At 51.1% G+C, this 9,575-nt stretch overlaps 1 long non-coding RNA gene across 1 annotated transcript; it reads right to left on the minus strand.

Moving 5' to 3' along the window:
• Positions 1-1,704: 1,704 nt before the first annotated feature.
• LOC129626557 (uncharacterized) lies at positions 1,705-9,165 on the minus strand. The gene is made up of 2 exons (XR_008702016.1): positions 7,483-9,165; positions 1,705-6,233 (listed from the first exon to the last, which is right to left on the minus strand). It is a non-coding gene; the product is annotated as an uncharacterized LOC129626557 (long non-coding RNA).
• Between the last annotated feature and the right edge of the window lie 410 nt (positions 9,166-9,575).

Below are 9,575 nucleotides of genomic sequence, written 5' to 3' on the forward strand. Positions count from 1 at the left end.
AGTCCACCGAGCCCATCACCATCTGTCTCAGAGGCGAAGAGCTGCCCCAGAGACACCCCAAAGCAACGGTGGCTCGACCGCAGTGCCTTTAGGAAGGGCAGTGGGCATGGCCTGCAGCCCCCCAGGGCCTGGCGGGCAGCTGAAGGCTCCGTGCAACCGGGAGGACAGGAGCACTGAGCCCCGCCGGACGGACCAGCAGCCTCAGAGCCAGAATTAGAGGACAGAAGGTGCTCACAACAGAGGACAAGGAGCAAAACAGGAGAGACAGAAAAGCAATACGCTTACTGAGGCGAGTTACGAACAGACATAGGAATAGAGGACCTGGGCCGCTGAGCAGCCCCGCCGGCATGTGGATGCGAGTGATCCCTGGTTTCAGAGACAAGCAAGACCTCAAAAGCAGAGCCTATTGCCAATTCTTAAAGAAAGAACAGTGGCATCCACAAGAATGGCCTCAAGCTTGGGCTCAGGAATGCTTACAAAAAGCAGCCAGGGGGAAGCAGACATTGTCGCCTCATCACAAACACCAGTATCCTCTCCAAGCCTTCGAGGACCAGTTTCCTGGTATTGCTGTCAGGGAAGAATAGGCTAGACAGGCAGGCACACCTCAGAATCCAGGTGCAGCTTTAGAACCAGCGAGGTGGGCATCTAGAGGTGGGCCCTGAGCACCTCAGGAGGCCCCGGTCCCAGGCCTCAGACAACTGTTTCCCTGGACCAAAGCTCCCCGTCCACTGTCCCCAGAGGCCCTCCCCTTCTGCCCCACCATCTTCTCAGGAGCATCCAATCATTTGCTCGGCAGAGCTCTTTTCTCCCCCACACACTTTGGTCCTCAAGTTCCTCTGGGGGCTTTGGGGGCCAGTCACAGGAAGGTCCAGCCCATCCAGACAGTAGGAGAGAACTCACCCTCCAAGGACACTTACGAGGTCACTGACAATAGTGTGACCTGGGGAGGGCCCCCCTCCCCTCTCTCCTCTGGGGTCCATGACTTGGAAATGGCAAGGAGCACAGTGGCCTGGGCTCACTGCCCACCCTCAAGACTCCCTTCGAGCCTGAATCTGACCATCCTCAGCAGTGGGGGCAGCATTTGAGTCAGCCAGGAACATTCCACACACTAGACAGAGGTGGGATGAGCGGCCCCAGGTTGTCCTTGCAGAGGGGAGGGGGCGGAGGAAGGGGACAATCCTGTAGCTTCGACACACATAACAAGCACCGTGTGCCAAAGAGCTACAGCCCTGACAGCCCCCGAGTCTGCAGAAACCTAAGTTAAGCCCCTTAGATGGGAGCTCCTCTCAACCACGAAGCCCCAGGAAGGGGCATCACCTCTTCTGCATGACAAAGAGCAAGAAGAGGATTTTACGAGACCCTCTGCCAATGAAGAATGTCAGGCTCCTCTGGACACATTGCAGAGCTCAGCAGGGCCTCAGCTTGAGGAGAAAGGTATCCGCTTCTCCCCTCCACCCTCGTAGGACTTCTTTCCAAGGATGCAGAGCCAGCCTGACAAAGGAACTAGGATAGCCATCATGTTGGGGACCAAGACAAAGGCAAGAGCAGCCATCACCTGGAAGCCCAGAGAGGGTTTCCTCCATCCTGTGGGTGGCACCCTCTGCTTCCCTGATGGTTGCCAAAGTTCGGACAGCCTCTGCAGCCCACCACGGGTACTAGGCAGTGGATGTCCTCCTTGGAGTCTGAATGAACCAGAGCATTCTGAGGACACAGAATCCCCTCCCTGCCATCTCCACGATGCCAGAACTGAACATGGCAAGTGTAGATCTGAAAACTCACCCAAAATACAGGTGTGCCTTCGGGCAGGATCAGAAGTTGAACTCGAAGGTCGGTTGGTGTAGAGAAGAGGATGCTCCACATCTGGGCCGTGGGAGTCCAGGAGCATGCTTGTGTCCTAGCCATGAGCACTGGACCTGGCGATGGCCTGGTCTTCATCTAGCGATGGCTAGCTCAAAGGGCTGGAATCTAAGTCTTGGAGCATTTAAAACATGCAGAAAATAGCAGACGAAGGTATAATAGCGACTATGAAATCCCTCAGGGAGTTTGTGAAACTGACTCTTTCCATAGTTGTAGCAACTTTGTACATATGAGCACGCGTGTTTAACCCGTGATCTTTCCTCGTGTCTTTATGAAGTGCAAGTTGTCTAAGTCTCTTGGTGGTCTTTCATCTGTCTCCTCCCTTCTTTAAGTGTGAACTTGGAAAGATAAAGCCTGGATTATCAAGATATGTGACTTTCCATTGGTGCAAGTCTTTGTAAATTCAAAATTGTTCTCAGATTCATATATAAAGCTGACTCCTTGAACTGGGTGTTACCCTAATTCTGGGTTGTCTGAGAAATGTAATCAAAACCTTTGCGTTTGTTCCTGGATAAATGTCAGGAGTTATTGACCCTCTGTACTTTCTAGAGGCTCTTTCATTTTTCTCTTAAAATTGCCACCTGCCAATTTTGGCAGACACCAGCTCTGTGGCAGGTAGAATACCTTAAAATCTTTCCCCCCCACTGCCACGGCATGTGAGATCTTAGCTCACTGATTGGGGATCAAACCTCTAGACTCTGCAGTGGAAGTGAGGAGTCAACCACGGGCCCACCGGGGAAGCCCCATTCCATCCCATCCTTGGGGTCTTCAATCAGTGTTATCATGGATGGCAAGGACCTTCTGAAAGTTTCATTTTGTAAAGCTTCTTTTATGATTAAGCTACAGGCTAGGCACACACTATTCTCTACTTGACCACTCTCAATTTGTCTAGACTTTGGAGATTCAAATTCTTAAAAAGACATTCAAGGCAGTTACCATAGATGCCCCAGTGAGTTGTTAGGCTTTTGGTGGTACCAGAGATCCTTGCATGAACTGCCTGGAGGAAGAGACAGCTGGAAGTCTAGTAATGTAGGATTTAGACATCAAGACAAGTTTCATATCAAAGCCAGATTCCATCTCATACTGCAGGGTCTTTTTTGTAAACTATTATCCCGATTTCCAGCTTCTCCTTATGAAAAAGCTAACAGATAGCCTGAAATCTTGCATGAATAGAAAAAGGAATGTAAGCTGACTACTGAAAACCCTGGCCTTGTGGAAGTCACATCCTTTTCTAATCTTGCTGTGGACACAAAACCCAGCAGGCCTCTGTACTGCCCCTGGGGGCTGTTGGTCCTGCAACTTCATAGCGTTAAGTGTTCAGCTGCACTTGCACGGATGGCAGCCACAAGTTGTGGAGACGTTTCCTCCTAGAGGGTGTGTTTGTATCCGTGTGTGTGTAGGTCTGGTCTAGTTTCTGGAGCTCTGCAAAAGTTTAACACCTCACATCCCTTTAACCTGTCACCACCACTGTCCTAGAGGTTGTTAGCAGAAAGCCTCTTGAATCCTGGCGAACTCACAGATTAACTTAGTGAATGTAATCAAAGCAGGAGATGCCATCAGCGAGGTGGTATCAAGAGAAGAACAGAAGACAGAGAAGTAGCATAGGGATGTGGGGTGCGGCAGAGGAGAGGGCTAACTTGTAGGCAGCTGTGGTCTCAGCAGAAGGTGGTAAGACAGATGATATAATAGCAGTTTCCCCAAACTAAGATCTACATTAACTTTTGCCTTCAGTGAGAACTATTTGCATTTTACTTTAAATGACGTCTACTGTAAGCCCCACATCCTGATCCAGATCCATCACATTCAATCCCCATCAACCAATTCCTAAAAGTATACTGAGTGCCACCAGAAGCCAGGACTTGATATAAAAAGCTTGGCTTCTAAACCACTGTGACGTAGCCAGGCAGGTTCTGGGGATCTCCTGGGCTCTCATCTGCCACCAGGCCCAACACAAGGCACAGGAGAACACCCAGTCTTCGTCCACTTCTAGAGAACCTCCTCCTTTGGATACGACTCCCAGGTGGCCAGGCTCTTGGCATTAAGAATTGGGGCAAATATGAAAAGATTGGAGTCATTCCCTTGGTTTGGAAAGATGCAGGAGATGGTGGTTACGCTTAAATGGAGGGATAAGAAGTCCACAAATATAGGTCACTCCAAATCACTTCCTGGAATAATCTGAAGACAGATTTGTAAAACTGAAGCTCAGTTGTGAGGCTCAATTCCAGACACACAATGTTCAGGAACGTTCCCTGAGGAACCTTGTGGTACTGCTGGGAGAAGCAACTGAGTGGAGTTTTAGGAAGAATTCTTAGGATCTGGAATTAAGATGGCAGGGTAGATGTTTCCAGAAAAGATTATCCCTCAAGATACATCCTACCAACACCCAGGATGTTGTTCCCTTCTCCACACTTCCTCAGAAGCAAGTAGCCCCTACTTTCCCCGCCATATAGCCAATATTTTATAGTAGCTATAAAGTATAATCGTCAGGCTATCAGTATATTGTACACCTATGACAATGATGTATAGCGACTATAATTTGATAAGAAAATTAAAAACATTAACGTGAATGAAAGTGACTCCATACCCAACAGCACGTGGTTTGTTTTTTTTTAAACACACAGGGATTTACACTTGTAACCATCCTGGTAAACCCCGTTACCAACCTCATCTGTCTGTCCCTCATTCTCTGCCTGCTAACACATCCCTGAGTGTTATAACAGAAGTGAGGAGCAAGGTTGGACTGCTGACCTCAATTCCCTTTATCTTTAAATACAAATACGAATTTGCCTAACCCTTTGTGATCACAAGACAAGTAGAGACAGTTTTGAGTGGAGACACCACAGATCTTCTGAGTAGACTTAATGCAAGTTGACATGAGAGTGTATTACAGGGTAGACAGGATCTGCCTGTTAACATAAGGCAAGGTGACTGTTTCTAGGATGAATGGAAAGGGCTCATCTCATCCTTAGGCTTGGATTCAGAGTTTATTTGGCTCATCTTAAGTATAGGAAAGGAAGACACCTAATATCACTTCTTCCAACTGCCATTTTCAAAGACTAGGGACAGAGGAATATAATAGATTCGGACACCTGCCAGTTACTCCCACTGGCCACTCAACTAAGACTTGAATTTGGGCTGTCTAGACTTGAATTCGAACATATGACCCAGATATCAAAGTCCCACTAGAAGTGGAGGTCAGAGGGCAACATGAGCTTGTGAGGGGCAGTTGACACCACATCACCAGGCACCACAGAGGGGGCGAGTCACCCACGAGGGACTGAGACGACCAGTGAAAGCAGAGCTTATAAAAGATGGTTGATGCCGCCAGTTTGCTAGCTGCATTTTGCTTCATTTTTATGGGTAAATAACCTTGAGAACAGATTTTCACATCAGGCAGCTGACGGAAAGTATGGGAGACTGTCGTCAGAGTCTACCTTTAGACTGTAGGTTAGCTACAGGACACCATGTAAAGAGCCTGAAGTCACAGTTCTAAGCCCTCCTGTCACATGGCTGCTTATGCTGCCTTGGATCTGTAGGTCAGTGTGTGGCTCATGCAGGATTTCTAGCTGAGCATAGAACCAGACATAGATGGCCATCCTCAGGGCAAGACAGACACACCCTAGTGACAGGGAGACCTTGAAGCCATCCCTCACTTATTTTAGGGCTCAGGCTGTTTACCAGGAGCTTCCCTGAAAGGCTACCCTTCAGGGGACCATTAATATTTTAGTTACTCCGATTTGCAGCATCATGAAGCCTTCCAGAAAAATCGAGGGGTATGTTTGGCAGATGCCAGAGAAGGAAGTTCCACAAAAGGACAGCACAGTGAGTAGAAGAGGTTTCTTAGGTGTAGACCTCCCAGCACGGGAGGATATACGCCCAGGGAGCCCTGGAGAGTGTACTTGGGTCATTCAGGTCCAAAACGCAGAGGGACCACTTTTAAAGTCTAGAGTCAGACAAGCTGGACCAGGACCTCCAGGACTGTATGCCAGCTACCATCTGCCACCAAAAAGGATGTCAGGGGAAGCCCCTATGTGAAGGGCTATAAGTGGTCAAGAAAATTCTATTAGGTTTTGGGAATAAAAATGTCAGCAGCTTATAGCTATTGTGGCCCCATACTGAGTTTTTCACGTTAAAATGGTGGTGAGTCAGCACCCAGAAGGTCACCAGTGAGAAGCCTGCAATGTTGGGGTCACCCCTGGCTCCCCACAACTCACCCTCAGCCAGTTATCGTCCTGGCTCAGTCCCTCCGTGCTTCTCACTCTGGCACATCCATCATGAAGAAGGGTTCAGAGCGTCTTGGGGTCATTTTAGGACCCCTGTCCTCCCGCCAACACACGTCCAAGATCAAGCCACGTTCATGCAGATTCTTTCAGACTCTTAGGAAATAAATTTTAAGATACATGAATTCATGGATTTAACCTGTCTCAGAGGTTGTCCTGAGGGTCCTGTTCTCCTTGCAAACAGACAGCTAGTCTGAAAAGTGGTCAGTTCTTCCTTCGCCAGGCTAGTGTCTGAATAAAGGTGCTGAGCAGTCACGCAAGCTGGGCGCCCGAGGAACAAGCTGTGGACATAGTGGCATTGACTGCCAGGACTGTGGCAGCAAAACGAAATGAGTGAACAGCCTTATGGCACATACCAGCCAGACAGACTTACAGGAGTTCAACAACCCTGGTTACTGTTTAGCTGTTCCTAACACACACTTGTAGCTAGACTTGTCCTTCGGAAAGCTAATCACTCTGAATCCATGTAGATTACACTCTGCACCTAGCATTCTTCTCTCTCGCGTAGAATTCTGCATTTCAGAAAGGTGGTCATGGGCCAATAATTTCAGGGACCCCAGACCTGCTTGCTGAGTTGCCTGAGGCTGGCTGTGGCCATTTGGAAACTTCTCAAAAGAAATGCAAAACCTTCAAGAGGATATAAAACCTCTCCCTATTTCCAAAAGAGGGGGCATGTTCTGGAGGCACTAGCCTGCTGTGCGTTTCCCTTGGACTGGCAAAAATAAAGCTGCTCTTGTCTATTTCCTCCACAAACTCAGTCTCCACCTCTCTCTCTGGCATGGGTAGACAGAGCCAAGATTCTGGCAACAGAACCAGTCCAGCAGGCGAAGAGCTAGTGGAGGCGGCCCCCGCAGGCAGCTCGCCTCTGCGGGGCCCACAGGAAGCACCGCCCGCATCCCTCACTGTGCCCCTCTGTCCTTTCCCACCCCTTGGCTTTTTCTCCCGTGATTGTGGAGCCCTCCGGATAATCCTAGGTCACCTCCAGGCTCCGAGAGGTCCATGGCTCCCTGTGACAATCACTGTCGTGAGACAAAGGGGACAGGAACCAAGGACATTTCAGGCCGACTGACCCAGGACAGCCCCCCAGACCCTCTGGACTGCAATGACTTAGGGTCGTCAGAGGTGCCAAACCCAAGTACATTTACCCTGTCCCCAAGCCCGCTGGGGCAACGTCACAGTTCGCCAGCTCAGGTCCACCGGGGAGCCTTGACCCCTCTGCCCAGATGACCCTGGGCCCCTCCCTTCCTCCATTAGCAGGCAGCCTCTCCCAGCTTCCCTGTGGCCTTAGGGACAGCCACTCACCCTTGGAGGGAAGAGGGGCATCAGGGAGAATCTGTGTCCTCACCTAACATGCAGTTGCCCCAAGGGCCGTTCACACCACACTGTCTTACAGGAGTAGTGATCACCACTAAAAGCCACCAGAGGAAACGCTGGCCAACTCTAACATGAAAGTGAGCTTCACAGTGGGGCTGTCAGACTTCAGGTTCTAGGCTGAAGTGAGTACGGTTGCCGTTCTGTTTAGTGCTTTGCAGAGGGTTTTTGTTGTGAAGGGTTTGAGGGAAGAGCAAACGCGATGCCACCGCATGCCTGCAGGCGGCCCTCATCGCCTGCCCCGTGCGCAGGGCCTGCACTCCTCGGTAAGGAGCGGCCCAAGACGCCTGCTCTGAGTGAAGGGCCACCGACCTCCAAGGATCCTGAAGCTGCCCCAAGAGCCCACTTAGCTCTCACGGCCAGCTGGCTGTCACTCTGATGGCTAAGGCCTCCTCCTCCCTGGGTCTAACACGAGACTCTTCTAAAGGTTAAAGGTCCAGGCCTGAGCCGTTCAATCACCTACACCTGCTGCTAAGTCGTTTCAGTCATGTCTGACTGTGTGTGACCCCATAGACAGCCCATGAGGCTTCCCCATTCCTGGGATTCTTCAGGCAAGAACACTGGAGTGGGTTGCCATTTCCTTCTCCAATACATGAAAGCGAAGTCACTCAGTCGTGTCCGACTCTTAGTGACCCCATGGACTACAGCCCACCAGGCCCTCCATCCATGGGATTTTCCAGGCAAGAGTACTGGAGTGGGGTGCCATTGCCTTCTCCAATCACCTACACCAGGCAGCACTTAGAGAGACAGGCAACAACTGCGTGCTGGGATGGCAAGCGGCGTCTTGTTTTATGGAGAAGAAGAGAGAGTGAGGCAGCGTCTTCTGGCTTAAGGAGCCAGCGTTGGCATTTCCCATCTGGGTCTGCAGATTTAGGGACAGCCCAGCCCAGCTTCCAGCTCCCCAGGCGGCTCTAGTGGTGAAGAACCCACTTGCCAATGCAGGTAGACAGACATAGGTTCAATCCCTGGGTCAGAGAGATCCCCCGGAGAAGGGCATGGCAGCCCACTCCAGTATTCTTGCCTGGAGCATCCCATGGACAGAGGGGCCTGCGGGATACAGTCCACAGGGTCTCAGAGTCAGACACAACTGAGCGACTTAGCACACAGCCGTCTGCTTCTCTAAGGACAGAGACGCAGCCTGGCCGGAGCATCCTCCCCAGGCCTCCCTGCACGCTTGTCTCACCTAGTCCGGGGCAGCCTGCTGTACCCTCTCCCACCGCCCCCCACTTTACTTCCCCGGCCCCCTGCTGCCCTTAGAAGGCTCAAAGGGACGGGGTCCTCTCTCCACCTCATTTTCTATAAAGCAACCTAAAGCGTCACCTCCCCCTGCTGGCCTGAGGACAGGCACTTTTCAAGGTCCTTTTGCTGAAGAATAAAGGGTTGGGGAGGAAGGGGGGCTTCAGAAGAAAAGAGGCTTGTCCCTGTGAGGAGGCCAGCTCAGGCCCTCCCAAGCTCCATGCCCCTTAGAGAGGCCGGAGGCAGGCCCCCTCAGCTGCCAGAGTGAGGGGGGCAAGCAGGAGAGACTCGCAGTGAGAGCGGGCTCAGGGAGGAGAGTGCCAGAGAGAGAAGAAAAAGCAGGGACTTTGCCCTGAAGAAAAACAAAAGCCTTCCAGCGCACCAGCCCTGACCTCCCCAGAAACCCACTCAAAACAAACCCAACCCCGATCAGCAGCCGTGGGCTTGCCCTTATATACCCGCTGCGCTTCCCCGTGATCAGCAGTAACGACGCGGGCCTGGGCTGGGCGTGCTCCTCACCCTCCTCTGCTACAGGTGGAAGGGGGCCTTCTAGAAGCTCAGAGCATCTGGCTTCCAGCACCGGGTCCACGTGGAGATGGAGGTGGGGAGGCAGGTCCGAACAGGTCTCAGTAGTTGAGCAGCTTCTCTCAATAAGAAAATCTTGCATTTGCAACACCTGTCGCTCACTTACAGCCCTGAGGAAGGGGGCTTATCCTTCGCGTGACACATTGAAAGCGCAAAGAATATCATTTCAATTTCACAGGCAAAACCTTAATTTGTGGAGTTGGTGTGTGACCCTGGCCTCACTGAGTTGATAGCATTTGATGATGT

This window comes from Bubalus kerabau, chromosome 14 (genome assembly GCF_029407905.1).
Source record: "Bubalus kerabau isolate K-KA32 ecotype Philippines breed swamp buffalo chromosome 14, PCC_UOA_SB_1v2, whole genome shotgun sequence".
NCBI lineage: Eukaryota > Metazoa > Chordata > Mammalia > Artiodactyla > Bovidae > Bubalus > Bubalus kerabau.